General features: G+C 43.5%; 1 long non-coding RNA gene across 1 annotated transcript in view; it reads left to right on the top strand.

Moving 5' to 3' along the window:
* The window catches only part of LOC138260808 (uncharacterized), a 47264-nt gene extending 27930 nt beyond the window's left edge, over nt 1–19334 (top strand). The window contains exon 2 of the long non-coding RNA XR_011199002.1: nt 18258–19334. This is a non-coding gene — a long non-coding RNA (uncharacterized lncRNA). The remainder of the gene's footprint in view (nt 1–18257) is intronic.
* Nucleotides 19335–19997: the final 663 nt, after the last annotated feature.

Genomic DNA, 19997 nt, shown 5'->3' with positions numbered 1-19997 from the left:
AACAGAAGAGGGGTGAGAATCTTCACTAACGACTGTCCCACTTTGCTGGCATTGAAGTAAATGTTACTAAAAATGCCACCCAATTATGAGGAGGAATTGCCTCCTCTATCATAGGATAACCTAAGTCCTTCAGGAAGGTCTGGTTAACAATTTGCCAAAAATGAGTAGCATCTTTCCTATGACAAGTTTCCTTAAGCCCTTCCCACGCTCAAGTTTTAAATTCTTTTTCCCTATGGAGCACAGCAAGTTTGCATTTTTTCGCATGGCTAGCAATATGGGTAACACATCTTTTCTTACTTTTCAAAGCCCTCAAAAGTGCTTTGTGTGCAGTTTAGCATGTATGGTCGAATCACCCCTTTTGTTTCCCCAAACTCTTATTCAGACCTTTAGTTAAGAAATAACAAATGCCCTGCTATATCACCCTCATTCACTTTTGCATCTAAACACACTCAAAATGAATCAAAGTTGACACTAATAATCTGAGATAAAAAGTCTTGTGGATAGACACAGTCCCATTTGGTTCATGAACCATTCCTTCTATTGATAAGGTTGTTGATTACATGAGTTGGGACCCAACAAGTCAGAAAATTAACTATGTTATTGGACAAAGTTTCTGAGGATAATATAAAATCTATTGTTGAACCATTACCCCTGCCCACAAAAGCATTAGCAAAGGGGATATTTAATTCACCAGTTTCATTCCCAAACACAAAGTTATATTTAACCAAAAGATGATTAGGAATACTACCCAAAGAGTCATGGAACAAAATGAGTTAAAGAGTTGCACTCAGTGTCTATTATGCCATAGGGCAATTAGACATAAGTGGCCATTAAAATTCCCCCACAAATAAATGTAAAGCATGAACATCCTTATGTGTGAAGTAACCAAAAGCCAGATGTACAAAGCCATTTAGCATTTCATAATGCTCCAAATCTCTATTTCAGGCGGATATGAAATGCTAAATGTGCTTTTCATATGTACAAAGCTCTTTAGGAAATCACAAATTGTGATTTCTACCCAGTAGAAATAGCAATTTGCAATCCTCTAAATAAGAAATCACAAATAGGGATTACCTATTTGCGATTCCTATTCGGATGCACAAAGCATTTCCTAAATGTGAATTGGGCATTTAGGAAATGCAGTTATCATTGACTCCAAGTCAATGGTAACCATGTGCAATTTGAAGAAATCACTCAAAGATGCTTTTTTTAAGTGCAATAGAGAACACACAGGTCCTCAGGGCATATGTGTGCTCTCCATGTTCACCACTATTTTTGGGGTGCATCACAGAGGACCTTTTGCCCTTAGCTATCCTTGGTTTTGCATTTCCAAAATTGCTGTTTCCTAATAGGAAATCGTTATTTTGGAAATCCAAAACAGGCCGATTGTAACAAATGGCATGGAATTTCTTAAATGTGATTTCCTAATAGCCACTCCTACTTTGCAGGAATGGCTATTAGGAAATCAGTATTTTGGTACATATCATTTTACATAGTGATTTTTATGGAGTCACTATTTAGGAAATGCAAAATTGCATCTATGTACATCTGGCCCTTAGATCTTTATTTAAGTTCATCAAACCCTGACCTCAGTTGAAGTTAACACATTACTATAATAATTAATGAGAATCAAATCAATGCTTTCCTAAACTCCAAATCTATAATCTGATAGATAGCGGGCATCAACTTGCCTAAAAGCCCTACAATTTCCTTCATCTAGGATATGAATTGAATGCCCACCATTCCATCTACCTGAAGATGAGGGTAGAGAGGGCAGGTAGAATGTTTTGTACTCATTAATATGTGGCTGCTCTACAGGCCAAGATTCTTGAAAGCAGAGAACAGTAGTGTTCCTAACAAATGCAACCCATTTCTCTATATAGTGTGTAATCAGATGGCCTCCCATATTGCAAAAAAAAAACTAAATTTTGATGGTACTTCCCTATCCACCTCTGGCCCTACCCTGTCTTTTAAATTACTTGGCCATTGATGGAGGCAGTACTACCATTAACAATAATCCAGCTGAAGTGTCTTCCTGTTCCGTTATATAAAAGTGGAGACTTTGAATTTAAATTTGACAAACCATCATTTAAATTCTCTTTGGCCACGCTCCCAGCCTCAATGGGAGCTCTGCCACCCAAGAGCCATTCTGGGAAGGTACCCCTGCCAAACAGCATACCCATTAGCGACAACACAGGTATCGAACTACTTCAGGGGAACAACCGTACAGTTCAAATGATCCTGTCTACAATTAGTTGTGCTTAGAGGCTTATAGATGTAACCCAAAAGGAACAACTTCTATGTTGATAAAATGTGGGTAAAAATATTTCACCTTTTGGTTGCCCTTGATGAGTTAAAATTAATGATGACACAATCACCCCAATATTTCTTAGGTCTATTTCCTATCCAATGAATTTGCTAGTCCATTAAAATATCCTTGTACAACCGATGTATATTACTGGTGTATTTCCCCAACAAGTGGACAGTTTTGATCATCAATTGCACCTAATTATTTTGGTTTTGGCTATAATCTGGGAGAACATTAGGCACTAGAACAATATGTGGGGTCACTTGCAGAGTGAGATCCAATACTACAGGATTTTCAATCCTCTTGTTTTTATGGCTAGTAGTCCCTTGCTGCTTTGGGCATCACTGTCAACCGTGAACATTGGGCTAGTAATAGGTTCCGTAATAACTGCCTCCACATATGATAAAGGCCTAATTGAACCTGGAAATTGCATTGGCTCTAAGTTAACATTATGATTAACATTTCCCGTAATTTGAGCACAATTTCCCCTTATTAGGTTGTTCTAAATTCTTAACAGTATCAACACAGGAGACAACTAAAACTTCAAAAGCTTTAACCCAGTTACATTGATTATCTAAGGTTTTTTTCTGATGGCCTAGAAAAGCTTCAAGCACAGCTACTACTCGGGTATTAAGAGCCATTTTAAGCATAACAGTCAATTAACTGTGGCATATCATACACCATAAGCCCAGCTCTACTGTCATCCAGAGGGCTAACATCAGAAGATAGCTGAGATGATGAAATGGATGACATGAGACCACCTTTCTTTTTCTTAGCAGAGAACTGGGACACACAAGAAAGTTGAGAAAGGAAAGGACAACAAAGGGTGGGCCATGGGATCTGACTTCAACTTCAAACACACCAACATCAACACATGTGTTCCCCATCACCCACCTTTTCCTTGTAGGGACCTTCTTAGGTCAGTTTAAGGCAGGAGGATAACTAACAGTGAGGGGCTTCGCTAGATGATTGTTTGTTTGGACTGTAGCCTCTATTATATCTTCGTTGGTAATCATTTCTCTATTTCTCAATAGTGAGGTAGGGCATTCTTCTGGTGGATACATTTTTACAGGGCCTGCTAAAATAGTGGGGTATTTACTTTTGCCCATTATTATTATGATTAAGGAAAACAAATAAATACATAATACTTAACAAGTTCAAAGTAAAGTGCATATGATTGAGCAAGAGAGGTGGTCCACCTCGGCCTCTTCCAGGCTTAGATGGGGTGCAGACGGGACCGCTCTTGGACCTTTATTCTTCCAGGGAGTGCCTGGGTTCACCCCGCACTGTGAGATGCTGCTGCCACTTTTCATGCACTGGAGGGTCAAGATCCCAACCCTTCCATGAAAAAACTAGTGATTATGGTCAGCATGGTGCTAAAGATACAAAAACACTTTCCCAGTTATCATGTGCATTTTTCAGTTGCTGAAGGATCAAGCCCCTTTCCCTCCTGGAACAATGGATTATGGTCAATGTGATCTCAAGGACCACAAAACAACTCCCCAGTTACCCTTCCACTCTGCAGTTATTGTTAGGACTTAGTTACCATAGGAAAAACATTTTTTGGTTTGTTAATAAATTTAGCACCACTTGTCAAATCTTCACAAAACTTTCCACAAAAAAGTTCATCCACTTCAGCTGCTTTCTAGGAAGTTTTGGGGTGATCTGTCAAGTGACATCAGAACATAAGGGATGTTCCAATATACAATTACCCTATGCAATTTTCTATAGAAAAATTGGACAATGATCTTGTAAAAACAGCTGAAAAGAAATACACCAAATTTGACAGAAATATGATCACGGTCCAGTAAGCATGCTTTTGGTGATTTGGTGTAGATCCATTTAAAAGTTTTTTAGAAAATTTCAAAGACATTGTACATCTGGACTGTTGGGCATGCAGGAGGACTATGAGAGTCCTACTATCTCCGCCCATGCCACTTTACCCAGCTCATCTGCGAAGGCGGGTTGGTACAGGTGTACAGCAGAGCAGCAGGGCTGTGGAGGTGTCAGGAAGTGCAAGCAGTTAAGTAGCCGAGGAGGAACAAAAAGAGAAGTCACGGCTGAGGCTGATTGTGACCGGTTGCAGATACTCAGTGGAAACCTGGTGGATACCTAGCAGATACCTGGTGGATTATTCAAATTCATTGAATAATCATTGAACTATCATCTTTGTAGTGTGGTGAGGACTGTGGGTTAAGGCGGCGGCTTTTCAGCGAAACCAGGGGAAGGGTTAAGTGGTCACAGCTGCTGTATTGTTGCTGGGTCTCTGTTATACTGTTTTTGGCTTGCCACCCTAAACTTTTTTGGCCATTGTTGGGGGCAGGGCATGTCTTTAAAAGTACTGCCTGGGCAATTTTGTCCATCGGGGTAAGGCAGGCCACCAGTGACTATGAAGAAGGAAAAAACTGAGACCTTGGTTATTAAAAGCTCACGACTAGGAACAGAACTAAGACAACTATTGAAATTGTTTTGGAATGGGCTGTGGATTGTGTCTCAAATGAAATAAAATTAGTGTAGTGAAGTCTCTCTGTGACAGCCGAAGACTTTGCTCCACTTTCGCCACTGGGGTTATTAATGTTACCTAGACTGCCGTCAACTTTCAATCCAACAGACATGTCTACTCAAGCTGTTGCCCAAATCCCAATAGTGTTGACATTGTTGTAGCAGCTGAATATGTGGTCTGGAGAATTGAGGGGGCAAGAGGTCTGGCTCTAGATTTGGTTGAAGACAGGAGACCTGAACCTCCCATTTGCTCACCTCAGCTTGAATCAAAGAGAAGGAAAATTACCCAAAAACCTAATCCTAGAAGTATGAGTAGTACCCAGGTAAATTATGTTCAGCAGTCAGCTGATCAAAGTGTGGAGCTATGGGCTAGTATAGGCAGGTATCTAAGCAGCATAATGAATCAAAAATGAAGCCCCATACTTGAACGGCGTGCTGCCATTGAGGAAAACATAAAAATCTTGATAAGCTCTGAGAAATCTTAAATGCAGCACCCGCAAGCTCTTGTGCAAATGAAGCCAATAAAGACAGTGGACGCTTCTACCTCAACACAAACTGAGATCCTGCCCACTGACTGTACAAATCAAAAAATACCGGCAGTAAATGATACCAACAGCACCCAGCCATTCAGCCCAGTTGCAGGCCCAGCCCCAACAAATGCTGACTGAGAGGGGGCATTGGCCTGCCGTACCACCAGCTGAGCGAATCTTTAATAGAAGAATAACTGGATCTGCTTCTCTCCCAGTGATTAACCTTCCACCAGCGGCTAATCCCTATGTAGTGATTTTAGGCAATGTGCCCCATTTGCAAGCTGGCATAGCGGAATCCTCAAAATCCTTGAGAAATAAGGTGGCACACTGGTTGAAAATAATGTAAATAATCAATGGGACCCTGTTAATAAAATCATAATTGCCCGATGGGTGGGAGGCATCGACCTAAGGAAAAACAATTTCAAGGTGATACTGTTATAACAATTTTTAGAAACCCAAGGGCTGTTAGCGAAGTCTTGACATTAGCTAGGGTGGGTATGAGAAAATCAACCCTAATAAAAAATCTGCCTTTGGGATTTTTCTACAATCACTTACCACTTTGTAGGAAATTGATGATCAACCCTCTACACATGGTGGAAATAGGTGGTTTCCAGAATTTCAAATGCTGATGAGAAATAGATTTTCTCCCCTTGTTGGCATGGAAGACATTGACTGACACACTAAAGGGGGGTCTGACCACATCTCTGATGCCGTTGACTGTCGGGTTGTCCTAGGTGATGGTAACAGCCCGAGCTCTGGTGTGATCACTCCCTACCTCTCAATCTCATTGATCATAGGGATTACTGTGCAAGTTGAAGGGAGCTCATTATCCATGTCTGGGTTCTCAGACATATTACATGATTAGAATATGGTAAGTTCAAAGTTAGAATCTGAAGTAATAGGAAAATCACTAACCCAGTGATTCCCACGTGGAATACTCCAGCCACCCGCCAAAAGCTGACAAATCCGGACTGGTAAAAGTTGGTCTTGTCTTTTGATATCTTCTGCGCCCAAAAGACTTGGATGACCAACCACTTCTATATAGATTTTTTTTCACTTTATTCCAACCTGCACAGGCATCACCAGCAGGAAGGCCACAAGGGGGTCTCTCCACGATTATTTCTGTGAAAATCCCAAAAGTTAATGTCGCTCTTTAATGGTCCTCACCATAGTTCTTGGTTTCTTTGATATCTAAGCGGGAGAACAAGATATTTTGTTGATAACCTTCTATAAAAACATTTTTAACCACAAAGCATGCAAAGGAACTGATGATTTAGATGAATTTCTAGATTTCTTTTTTCTTCAAATGATGAAGAAAGTAATTCTAATATAGCTTGGGGATTTTAACATCACCTTGTGTCCTATAAGAGATAATCATGTGTGCGGTATTACAGTGGGCGAATGTGTGACCAGGGTACATTTCAAACACAATGGAGTGGGGGACACTTTGGTCCTGAAACATGATTTAGGAATTTTGAATGAGACTCAGTCAGCAGATGCCATTTACCTGGCTCCAGAATATGATATTCTGACAAATTGTCTGAGTAACCATAACTCAGTTTGCATTACATTAGCAAAAAAAACTAGTAAGAATCCCAGAGCTAAGAAGTGCAATCTTCCCTTTACAAAGAATAAGGGTCTACGGATTAAATGGGCAAAAGTTGATCCACATACATTTACTAGGAAAATCGTCCAAGTCAATATGGAATCTATTATGGTGTGCCTAGAAGAAAAACCTAGTCATGTTTCTATCCTAAGGGAATTTAAAAGGTTATATGAGTTTATCTCAGATAACCTGGTCACCCAGAGATCTATTTCAGAGACTGCCCCACATTGATGGTTTAATACAGACTAACCTGTGGATCATAGACAACTAAAAGAGGCACTTAAAATAACCCCACTTAACCCTAAGAATGTTCAAAAGGCTAGGTGTGAGTACCAAAGAGTTGTGGAGAAAAGAAAGAGCGAAATACAGAAAGAGGCATGGGAAGATTTGAAAGTGACCGTCTCTTTAAGGGATAGTACTAGCTTCGGGGAGGTCATAAACCATCATTTTTTCTCTTATTACGGCACGTCTAAAGTGGAAGTCATAATTCCAGAAGCTCAGTGGGTATCCCACTTTGCAATTGTTTTCCAAACTATTGAAAGAGAGCCATTACAAACAGGAGATTTAGATAATTCCTCTTGACTACACCTAGCACCAGCATCTCTAGACATCCGAATTGAGGTTGCTGAGGTAGTTCTAGCATTAATTAAATTAGCCTTTGGGAAGTGCCCGGCCCTGATGGGGTCCCAGTTGATCTTTTTTAATCAAAAAACCAATTCCTCTGCGGACCATTGTTAACAAATGTCATAAGAAGCGCAGTTGAGGATGAAATCCCTGAGTCATGGAAAATGCTCACGCTCATCCATATCTTTGAAAAGGGAGCTAAATTGTCCCCAGCCTAATGCAGGCCAATTTTTTTCATTGATGCAACCACAAAGATCCTGGGACTGGTGATTTTTGGCCCAACTAAAGACATGGGCAGAAAATAACAAGTTCCTAACCCCCGTCCAGTATGGATTTAGGCCTGACATAGGCACTGTAGGACAAACACTAAACTTACATCTTATCATTAGCAAATATGTGAAGGCAAAAAGGGGGCCATTCACTGGCCTTTATCGACCTTTCAAGTGCCTTTGATTTAGTCAACAGGAACAAATTATGGGAAATAATACAGAAAATGGCAGTGGAACCACATTTACCTACCCCAATAAAATGCCTACATCATGACCTCAAAGTCCTGATCTGATATGGCCCACAAGGGGAATTATAAACTCAAATACAGTCTCAGAGAGGCATCAGACAGGACGCATTTTAACCCCTTTTTTGTTTTTGATTTTTATTAATGGAATTATAGAAAGTTTATTATGGGCAGGAGTGGATAGCCCAAAGATAAGCGATCAATCTGTGCTCAAACTCTTATGTGCAGATGATGCAGTTCTGATTGCTCTCATGCCGAACACATTGCAGAAGCTGTTAGATTACTTTACAGAGTATCTGGAGGGCCTGTATTTAAAAGTGAGCTACTCAAAATTATACGCTAAGGAATGTAGGCCGTTATGCACTAAACGTAAGCATTTGAGAATAGGGGGTACAATTTTAAAATGACCAAATTAATTTAGCTGTTTAAGAATTGTTTTTAGCTCATCTCTAAAATAGGAACCACACCTCCATATGAAATCACAACATATGGGAAGGAATGTGGAGGCTATTTTATGTTTTTCCAGGAGGTTTAAACATAAACCCTTGGCGGAGATGGTAGCTTTGTATAAATAGAAATGTATCTCTGCTGCCCTATCTGGGACAGGGGAATGGAGGTACCAAAAAGCGGACATGCTCCAAAACATGCAAAACAGATTCACATGTAGTTTTCTTGTTGTTCAAAGAAAACTGCAAATGTTATATGGCATGAAGAGTGGGGCCTACCTTATATAGGTGAGCAGATAAATATCACACCACTCCTTTTATGGATTAAATGCTGGCAAAATCCAGAGGCAGACTTGGTGAGAGCATGTATGCCAGACTGTTTATCTTTAGATAATGTGAGTAAGATACTCTTGTTGATGTATGTTGTAGGAAAATGCTACTGTTGACATGGATACCCTCGCACTTTTTGCCCAGTGTTGATGCCAACTTTGATGGAAAGTGTGCTGGGACTCTGCTAACCAGACCCCAGCATGATTGTTCTTTCCCTAAAACTGTACCTTTGTTCCCACTATTGGCACAGCTCTGGCACACATGTAAGTCCCTTGTAAAAAAGTTCTGATGGTACCAAGGGCCCTGTGGCCAGGGAAGGTCTCTAAGGGCTGCATGATGTATTATGCCACCCTGGGGACCCTTCATTCAGCACATGCACACTGCCTTGCAGCTTGTGTGTGCTGGTGGGGAGAAAAGGGGTAAGTTGACGTGGCACTCCTCTCAGGGTGCCATGCCCACAAGTCACTGCCTGTGGCATAGGTAAGTCACCCCTCTAGCAGGCCTTACAGCCCTAAGGCAGGGTGCACTATACCACAGGTGAGGGCATAGCTGCATGATCAATATGCCCCTACAGTGTCTAAGCCCATTCTTAGACAGTGTAAATGCAGTGTAGCCATATTAAGTATATGGTCTGGGAGTTTGTCATTAGAAACTCCACAGCACCATAATGGCTTCACTGAATACTGGGAAGTTTGGTATCAAACTTCTCAGCACAATAAACCCACATTGGCCAGTGTGGGATTTATTGAAAAATGCACACAGATGGCATTTTACAGATCCCCCCTGTATGTTAGCCCAACTGCTAATGTAAGACGGACCTGTCTGTGCCAGCCTGCCACGTTCAGACGAGTTTCTGTGGTTATAGAAGTGGTTCTTTGTGCACTCTGTGGTCAGAAACAAAGCCTCTTCTGGGTGGAGGTGCTTCACACCTCCCCCTGCAGGAACTGTAACACATGGCTGTAAGACTCAAAGGCTCAAGCGTTGGATAACAGTGCCCCCAGGGTACTTCAGCTAGTGGAGATGCCCGACCCCCCACACACAGCCCCACTTTTGATGGAATGTCCAGCTCTCTGCGGAATCCTCCATCTTGGTTTGGCGGGCAGGGACCGTTAGGGATTGGAATGTTCCCCCCTCCACAAAGGGAGTGGGTCCAAGGAGGGTGTAGCCACCTTCAAGGACAGTAGCCATTGGCTCCTGCCCCCTGACCCTAACACACCCCTAAATTGAGAATTTAAGGACCACCCTGAACCCAGCTCACCAGATTCCTGATGAACTCACAAGAAGAAGAAGAACTGCTGAGCTGAAAACCCCACAGAGAAGAGAAGAAAACAACAACTGACCCACCCCAGCTCTACCAGCCCGTCTTCTGCTTCAAAAAGCTGGAAAAGAAGAGCAACACATTCTACAGGTCCAGCGACCCCTGAAAAGTCTCCAGGGGACTGCCTGCATTACAGCGGACCAAGAAACTCCCATGGGCAGCGGACCTGTCCAACAAGAAAGAAGAAGAAACTGCTTCTAAAGGACTCCCACCTCACTCCAGAAGTGTGAGTCCTAAACCACTCTGCACCCGACTCCCACAACCCATGTCCAGGTGGCCCAAATAGCCAGAGAGGATCCCCAGGCAATTCTAACTGAGTGTCCACCCTAGGCTGACAACTCCACCCCTCCATGTTGACGCCTGCAGAGGAAATACCAAGGAACCCCCTGACCGCGACTGCCAGGGATGAAGATATCGGACACCTGGAGAAGCACTGCACCCGCAGCCCCCAGACTCAAGAGAGCCCGACCACCAGTGCAGCTATGACAACCAGGCAGCCCTCCACCCTATCCAGTCGGTGGCTTGCCCTGAAAGCCCCCCTGTGCCTTGCCTGCAGTACCTAAGTGACCCCCAGGGGCCCCTCGTAGAGTTTCATTGAAAATCTGATGCCCTGTTGGCACTCTGCACCCGGCCGTCCCTGTGCCACTGATGGTGCGGGATTGGTGCCTACTTGGGGCCCCTCCAGTGCTGCTCTAAACACCCTTGGTCTGCCCTCTGACAACACAGGTACTTACCTGCAAGCAAACCGGAAGCAGAGTACCCCCTGTCTCCATAGGGGCCCACATTATTTTGCCTCTTGTTTGACCTCTGCACCTAACCGGCCCTGTGTTGCTGGTGCAGGGTGCTTGGGGTTATCTTGAACCCCCAACGGTGGGCTACCTATGCCCAGGAGACTAAACCTGTAAGTTTGTTACTTACCTCAGAAACAGTACTTTACTTACTTCCCCCAGGAACTGTTGAAAATTGCACTGTGTCCACTTTTAAAATAGCTTTTCGCCATTTTTAATGTATTATTGATTTGTTTCAAAGTCCTGAACTTACCTATGCAAAGTACCTTAAATTTGATGTACTTACATGCAAACTGAATCTTGTGGTTCTAGAAATAAATTAACAAAATATATTTTCCTATATAAAAACCTATTGGCCTGGACTTAAGTCATTGAGTGTGTGTTACTTCTATTGCATGTGTGTGTACAACAAATGCTTAACACTACCCTCTGATAAGCCTAACTGCTCGACCACACTACCACAAATAGAGCATTAGTATTATCTTCTTTAGCCTCTGTGAAGCTTCTGGGGAACCCCTAGACTCTGTGCGCACTATATGTCACTTTGATATAGTATATACAGAGCCAGCTTCCTACATATGTCAATTCCTGTTTTTACAAACTAGGCCTAATAGAAATGTTTAAGTTTCCTAATCACATTTTACCCAATGTTTAGGCTTTTGTGAAATCTCAGCATGTGGATTATTGTTTGGAGGAGAGGTTACAGTGTGGTTTGGATATGAAAATAATTGTGGATTATGTGCAAATCTCAACAGTTAAATCAATTGAACCATATTTGGGATGGACTGATAACATAAATTATTGCTTTTATTTAACATATTTTAGATTACATTTAATCCATTTTAAAGTTGCTTTCCTGACACAGTGTGCCTGGCAGCGTGACTTACCCCCATGTCACTGTGATAATGCCACAAAACAGAGCACATCATCTTATTTTATTTTCCCCACTATATTCAGGCCCAAGAAGGACTTTCTTAATTCCCTTGTTGCAGCAGTCAGGGATTAAGCATTATTGGCCCCAAAAGGAACTCTACAAACATTATGATAGACATGTTCCACGCAGTTTTATATGTTATTAAAATTGCGTTGGTGATTAGAAACTGCTATGAGTTTGTAAGCTTTTAATGGACCCATTAATTTTATTGATAACTTTGCTTTTATGTCATTACCATCTTGGAAATTTTAGTCCGTTATTTAATGTAGGCTTTTTATTGTTTATAATGTCCAAAATGCCCTTCTTATTTATGTTTATAAATGTGATGTTTTACATGCTTTTTATGGCATATTGCCGAAATAAAGATGATGACTGACTAACTGACAACTAAATGCCTATTATAGTAGTTTAATGTCTTTGAGTCTTTTTTTAAACACATTCAAGCAACAAAATGCAGCCGTAGAATCAACCACAAAGGGGCTCAGCACTCCAACTGAAGAACATACAGCTCTAGATAGGAGTGCTGTATTACCTGCAGCCTCCCACAACATTTAAAAAATGAGTAGTGCCCCTGCCTCTTCTAGGGGCACCGCAGCAAGAAAATAAGTATTTTCATAACACCTTAGGGCATTATAGGGAGCGCCTTCTTCAGAGTAGTGAATAATAAATGAGCAGCTCTGTCCGTTCATTTATTATTCACTTGTTCCTTTCTTAACAAATTTATGTGGGTGTCCCAGTCCCGCCCATGACACCTTTACATTAAGATTTCGTTAGGGGCACCAGTGAGTCCTTAGGCCACTGCGGCCCTGCTGGCTCTCTGCAAGTGACTTTATTCCAGGGTCTGCTCACGAGCTGGCACATTTTCTTATTTTATTTTATTTGTAATTCTGCAGTGCACTGGTGCCTACCCGGAACACCCCACAGCATATTCTATGTTGCTGGCTGTGTGGGCATTATCTGCACCCATCCTAGGTGTGGCAGTAGCTGGCATTGTTCCCACACTATCAGAGCAGTTTTTTGTGCTCCCACAGGGTGGGGAGAATTCTGTGTTTTTCCCTGCCTGCAATAGCATGGCAGAGTGAAACATCTGTACTCCCACCTGGTGGAACTGCTTTCTGCTCCCATCAGGTGCAGGCACATTAGTCTTCCCTACCTACAATCTTGGGAATAGGGAATTTATATTTTCCCTTGGGTTGGGGTACCCCTGGACACCACAACTAAGCTGCCCCCAGAGGATGGGATCCTCAGGCCGATAGGAAAGCTTGGGGAGAGAGGCTCTTCTCCTTCATTTGAAAAGTGGCCATGAGGATGGGGTCCCTGTGGCCTTGGAGAAGCTGGAGGAGGAGAGTAGCATACACTCCTCACCTTCATTGAAAGATGGCCCCAGAGGATGGGGTGCCTGGTGCCTCAGAGAAGCTCAGGTGGGAGGCCATTTGCTGCCCCAATATTTTAAAGATGGCCCCCGATGGATGGGTTCCAAGGGACCACTTAGATGCACAAGAATGGGGTTGAATGCTTTGTCCCCATAATTAAGAAATGTGCTGCTCACATGGGCCCTGACCCACGTTGGGGGCTATGTCTTTAAAGCACAAGCTTGCACTTTTCTTTTTTAATCCTAATGCAGATTTGAGATATCTGTATATGTTATGGTATTAGAAATAGGGTCTTTGGTTGGCAGTCAGGTTACCCCCTGTCCAAACAAGAACCCTCGCTCTAGTCAGGGTAAAGGAGAATCACCCTAAGTTAACCCATGCTCACCCCCTTGGTAGCTTGGCACGAGCAGGCAGGGTTAACTTCAGAAGCAATGTGTAAAGTATTTGTACCAACGCACATAGTAAATCATTGAAAACACTAAAAAATGACACAAAACAGGTTCAGAAAATAGGTAATATTTATCTAAACAAAACAAGACCAAAACGACAAAAGTCCAACATGCACAAGTGAAGATATGAATTTTTAAAGAATAAGAGTCTTAAAATCCTTTAGAAAACAGTTAGAATGTTGTTAGCATACAAAAGTACATGGGTAGCGTTAAAATAACAATACACGGGTGAGTGTGTGTAAGAAAATGCCAGCTATGCGTCGATTTGTCACTCGCAAGTGAGACTGTGCCTCGTTCCTCCTCCGGTCGGATCGGCGTGCGTCGTTTCTCCTCTTCCGCAAGAGAGTGATGCATCCATCTGGACAGGCACCTCAGGTCCGGGCCAGCTTTGCATTGTTATTCCACGCCCAGCGATGTTTCATTGAAAATCCAGTGGGACGGTATCGTAAAACCACTCTGTGTGGGGTTTGCATCATTATCAGCCTCCATTGGCGGATGTTGTGCATCGTTTCTCCAGCCACGTTGCGTCGATCTTCCAGCCGCGATGCAGGTGAAGGGTTGATTTTAGGTTGATTTCAGCCACGAAGCCGACGGTACATCTTTAAACTGGCGCATCATGGAAGGTGCATCAAAGGTTTCCCTGCATGGCGGACTGTGCGTGGATTTTCAGTCATTGTCTGCCAGCTTCACCTTTCAAGGACCCAGGAACTCAATAGGGCACCACTTGGCAGGGCAGAAGTCTCAGCAGAGAGTCCAGGTGCTGGCAGGGGAAGACTTTGATGTCCCTGAGACTTCAGCAACAGGAGGCAAGCTCAGTTCAAGCCCTTGGAGATTCTTCACAAACAGGAATGCACAACAAATGCCATTCTTTGTCCCCTTTCACAGGCAGAAGCAGCAGCTGCAGGATAGCTCCACAAAACACAGTCACAGACAGGGCAGCACTTCTCCTTCGCTCTTCACCTCTTCTCCTTCGTAGAGGTTCCTCTTGATTCGAGAAGTGATCTAATTTTCAAGGGTTTGGGTCCTCTTCTTATACCCCTTTCTGCCTTTGAAGTAGGCCTAATTCAAAGGAAAGTCTCTCTTCTTTGTGAGATCCTGCCCTGCCCAGGCCAGGCCACAGACACACACCAGGGTGTTGGAGACTAAATTGTGTGAGGGCAGGCACAGCCCTTTCAGGTGCAAGTGACAACTCCTCCCCTCCCTTCTACCAAAGATGGCTCATCAGGATATGCAGGCTGCACCCCTGCTCCCTTTGTAACACTGTCTAGAGAGGAGCAAACAGCCCAACTGTCAAAGCAACCCAGACAGGGAATCATCAACAGGCAGAGTCACAGATAGTTTAAGCAAGAGAATGCCAACTTTCTAAAAGTGGCATTTTCCAACACAATCTCAAAACATAACTTCACTAAAAGATGTGTTTTTAATTTGTGAGATCAGAGACCCCAAACTCCAAATGTGTGTCTGCTCCCAAAGGGAAACTGAGGGCCATATTTATACTTTTTGATGCAAAGCTGCGCCGTCGCAGTTTTGCGTCAAAAAAATTACCGCCGGCTAACGCCATTTCGATGCGCCGTGCGGGCGTCAAATTTATACTTTGACGCATGGCGGCGCAACCAACAGGTGGGAGTCATTATTTCGTGACGCACACAGCTGCGTCAAGTCGTAAAGGAAACCAACGTTAACGCGACGCAAATGACTGTGGGTCGATTTACGACAGCGCAACCCGGAAAGCGCTGTAAATTTGGACGCAATAGCGTCAAATTTACCCGCGAACACTGCCCTTTCAGAAGAGGAGAGCCAAAATGGATCCCAGATGCCCCAACATACCCCAGGAAGATGACAGCAGACCAGGAACCAGCCAGGATAATCCATACAGGAACCAGGACATTTTTAGAAAAAAAAGAAAGTGTTGCTTCAGTGCAGAGGAGCAGGAAATCCTGGTTAAAGAGGTGACGGAACACCAGCACCAACTGTTCATCACCTCTAAGTTGCCAATCAGCAGGACAGAGGCCATATGGCAACAAATTGTGGACAAGATCAAAAGTGTGGCTGAAGAACGCAGAACAGTCACCGAGTGTAAGAAACGCTGGCATGACTGCAAACGTAGGACAAAGGAAAAAATGGCCAGGAACAGGAAGGCAGCACTGCAGATTGGAGGGGGGAGTCCAGCACAACAGGAGGCCCTGGACCACATGGAGGAGATGGTCGCAGCCGTCATCCCTGAGGAGATCGTCACAGGGATTCAAGGACAGGACAGCGCAGACTACCAGGACACAACGCACATGCAGGGTAAGTCACATGGGGAATTATAATGCAATAATGATAACTGCAACCGGGGTGGGGAATACCAACTACACAATGCATGTAAGTCAGCATATATATGAAGTGGCATGGGTAAAGGCGCACGGCAGGGGGGCATGCCCAGCACAGACAGAAGCTGTGGCACGACAAAACACAGCACCAACACCAGTCCCATGGGGCCATCCTGTCATGACAACAATGGAGCTAAGGGAAAGCAGCGACAGGTGAGAAGGCCACTACGTCAAACTTACATCCAGGCACTCGACAGTCAAGATGTATCCTACATCAACTAGGTCTCTATCAGTAATCCAGTAGCCCAAACAACAACTGCAATGTAACTGCAACAACAGTTGACACCAACACCTCTGATCTCTGTGCAGCTATAGTAGCAAATGGCAGGAACCTCCCCATGGAACATACCTACCTAAATTAGGGGGTGAGGATGACTTCTGCAACTATTTCTAGAAATAAGACAAAGGCACCAGTACACCCAAATGCCAATGCCCATAGTTGACAGATACATCAGCCAAAGTAAACAGCAATAGGAGCCACACAGCACTAAGGACACACACATGCTGCATACGTCAGGGTCCCTCACGTGCCTGGCTAACAAGGCAACATCACTAATGTCATATTGCTCAGACAACAACATTGAGGAGGGGACACATGCAACTGGTCGCTGAAACACACCTGCACAGTCTGAGAACCAAATAGGACATTGATACGATAAACAGGGCAATCCAATTAAACACACATTACCCAACATCAGCTGGAAACATCAACAATGTTTAAATCCATATCACATCCTAACATTGCCATGCATAGGATATGTCACATAACAATTACATTTAGGTCAATGTGAATAAAAAGATTTTGGGGCAGGTCCTGAGAGGCAAGTGTGCTGGCAGGGCAATCACAACACCCACAGCCACTGAAAGTGTAGTGTGGTAAGTTTTACCTATCCTTTGCGCATTAGCTTCAGGCTTTAGGCCTATGTGCACTTTGCCCTGAATGTATTTTATTCATTTGCTGACAGCTTAGAGCCTCTGTGCACTTTGCACTAAATGCTTTTTAATAGTCATCGTACTGCTATTTTTCAAATAGCCAGTTCTACGGTCTTGTTTTGTATTAATTTCACACTGTTTTGCCTACTTCAGCACTGGAGTTCTCCATAACATATTCACTCTGTGCTTCAGTCAAGGATACAGTCTGGTACATTGCCGATAGACGTGGTAGGAGTTTAGATGTCGCATTCCTGCGTAGGGACATTTTGTGATCACAATGACATGTTAGTTATAAAATCACTTCCTTGTCCCAATACACACAAGAGGGAGTTTCCGAACAGAGAACCACAACTAGACGCTGCCTGCCTTGTTGCAGATGCTGAACCAGATCACAGGCCTTTGCTCAGGTATGAGGTCTGATGTCTCCCCAGTGATTCGGAAAGGCAAGCTAGAAGCTGAACATGCTGTGCTCTAAATAGAAGAAGCAGAGGGAGAGTAGAAACTGTTAGGCACTATGATAGCTTTGTTCTTAAGTTTTACTCTCCTGGTGACTATTTCAATTCTACTATGTTGTATTGTTCTGGTTATTGCGGCTCACGCCTTATTATCTAAAATACAGTTGTTTAATGAAATCATCATATAAAACTCATACTGTCTTTGTCATTTGTATATGAGATCATACTGGAAATGAAAGAGTTGGTTTGGATCTGAGTGACCACCACTTCCCTGAGAAGTTGCAAAAATGTCATGCGCTCGGCTGCCTAATCATTTATTCCCCGTGGGAGACATGAGGCACTGCTAGTTAGCCAGAGCCATAAAAAAGATTTAGGGTGACAGAGTTCTTTACAAGTGGGTCAGACTCAGGCCCCCACACCGTTATCGATCCTGCTGCCTAGAAATCCAGTAGTCTCATTTAGGATAATGAGAGCCCACGCAACAAAATGTCTCTCCATAAGAATAGATATACACGGAGGGACGAGTAGGACAAAAAGATGGCAATTCCCTAATTGGTACAAAGCAAAACCTAGAGTCAATTAGGCAGACAAGTCTGATAACTATATATCATACATGTGACACAAAGGTGGGCCATAGGCCTTTAACAATGCTCATATGAAGGACAGCAGATACCAATACCAAACCAGAGCACAAAGTAAACTCAGCAAAAGGCTTGCATGTTATGGCAAAATTGTCACAACACAGACACACTAATTGTACCCTGTTTCATTGCAGAGGAACATGGATCTCCTGCTGATATGCCTGTCCCTGATTTCCCTGATGACATGGATGACGAGCCCATAAACATTTCCCAAGAGACCATCCAAAAGGTCCTTGAAACCCTCCAGACCCCACCTTCAGTCACAAGGAGGAGCAGAGAACAAGCAGCCATCACAGAAGACCCACCCACCACCCCAATTGTGAGACCTGCCAGCTCCTACACAGCTGAGGACTCTGACGACACTGGCACCAGCTTTGAAAGAACTGTAGTTGGTGTACAGCGGGAGCTGGCCAAGGATGTGCGGGTGGGGAATGCAAAACATGGCAGCCAGCCTTGAGGGGGTGCGTTCGTGCATGACGTCATTTGCAGCTCAGGCAGCTGCAATGCAAGCCCTAACATCTCTCTTGCAGGAACTTGCTAAAACACAGAAGGAAATCAGCACAGCTGTCATCCAGTTGACACAACACCTACAACTGCAATCCAGTCAACGTGTGCACGAATGCAACATTGAACCCCTCAGGGCCGACCTGGCTGCCTACCATTGTGATGTGGCTGCTATTCTCAAAAACCAGCAGGGCCTCCTTGCAGCAGTACTGCCCTTAAGAACTTCACAGGGAGCAGCCCCCAGGATGTCTGCCTCCACATCTTCTAACACTGAGGTGTGTGTTGCCCCTTCACAACCAACAACAACAAGGACAAACCAGGCAACACACACATCAGAAGAAGAAGACATGGAACAGATCACATTCTCACGGAAGAGTACCCGGAAGCACTAGTCCCTGCACCATGGCCTACTTTGACCAAGGTCCTACGTTTTGTCAAATGCCAGTCTCACTACAACTACACTCAATGACTGTTCTGCAATCCACTGTATGACTTGTCACCATTGCCAGTGAATGTCTCTCTCCTACTATTTGCCAATTCCTCTCCCTCTGCACTGTCTGTGACATCACCCCAGCATGTCAGGAGCATCATCCACACCCCTTCTGTAGGATCACCATGTAAGAATGCACCATAACGGACTCAGCAAACATGGACAATGGACATTTTGCACTACAGCACCTATCAATAAATAGCACTTGCACACCTAATATGTCTCTGTGTGATTTGACACATCAACTGTGCAGTAGATAACTCTAAAGTGCCTGTGTGGCAACCATGTAGCTTGTCAATACAACTGTCCTGACATCATGTAGTCTGATACATCTGTGCAGTGGCCAGGATTGCATCATAGCCTTACCATCCTGAGGAGAATAACTGATGAAGGGACAAACCACACACAATCATGCTGTGTTGGACAGAATAATGCTCCATCTATAGCAATTCTAGTCAACTAATGGTGGCTGAGAAATGTAGGCACCATGCAATACTAAAACATGAAATAATGCAGCAAAATCTAAGCAAACAAAAAAAGAAAACACTGCATCAATCACCCTTTCTGAGTATACTTCCATAAAGGAAAGTCATGCTGACTTATTATACACATGATCTAGGTCAGCAATGAAGGCAACAAGACAAGAGTGTTAACAACACCTCATCTAGAAAGATCTCCCTGAACATCACACTGCAGTCCGACCTATTAAATTACCCACAATAACAAGTCTGGAAGCACACTTTGTGAAGTAGAATACCTACTCATCAACATAAAACCTTGGTGATCGATGCAAACTACCAATGGTGGGTCTCCCAAATGGTGGATACTTACCAAGTTAGCACACGGGTAGCTGGCATGTTAAACCTCAATTTTCTGTGGT

Source organism: Pleurodeles waltl, chromosome 10 (assembly GCF_031143425.1).
Source record: "Pleurodeles waltl isolate 20211129_DDA chromosome 10, aPleWal1.hap1.20221129, whole genome shotgun sequence".
NCBI lineage: Eukaryota > Metazoa > Chordata > Amphibia > Caudata > Salamandridae > Pleurodeles > Pleurodeles waltl.
Note: the sequence above shows the minus strand (reverse complement) of the source record. Positions and strands in the feature narration are given on the sequence as shown.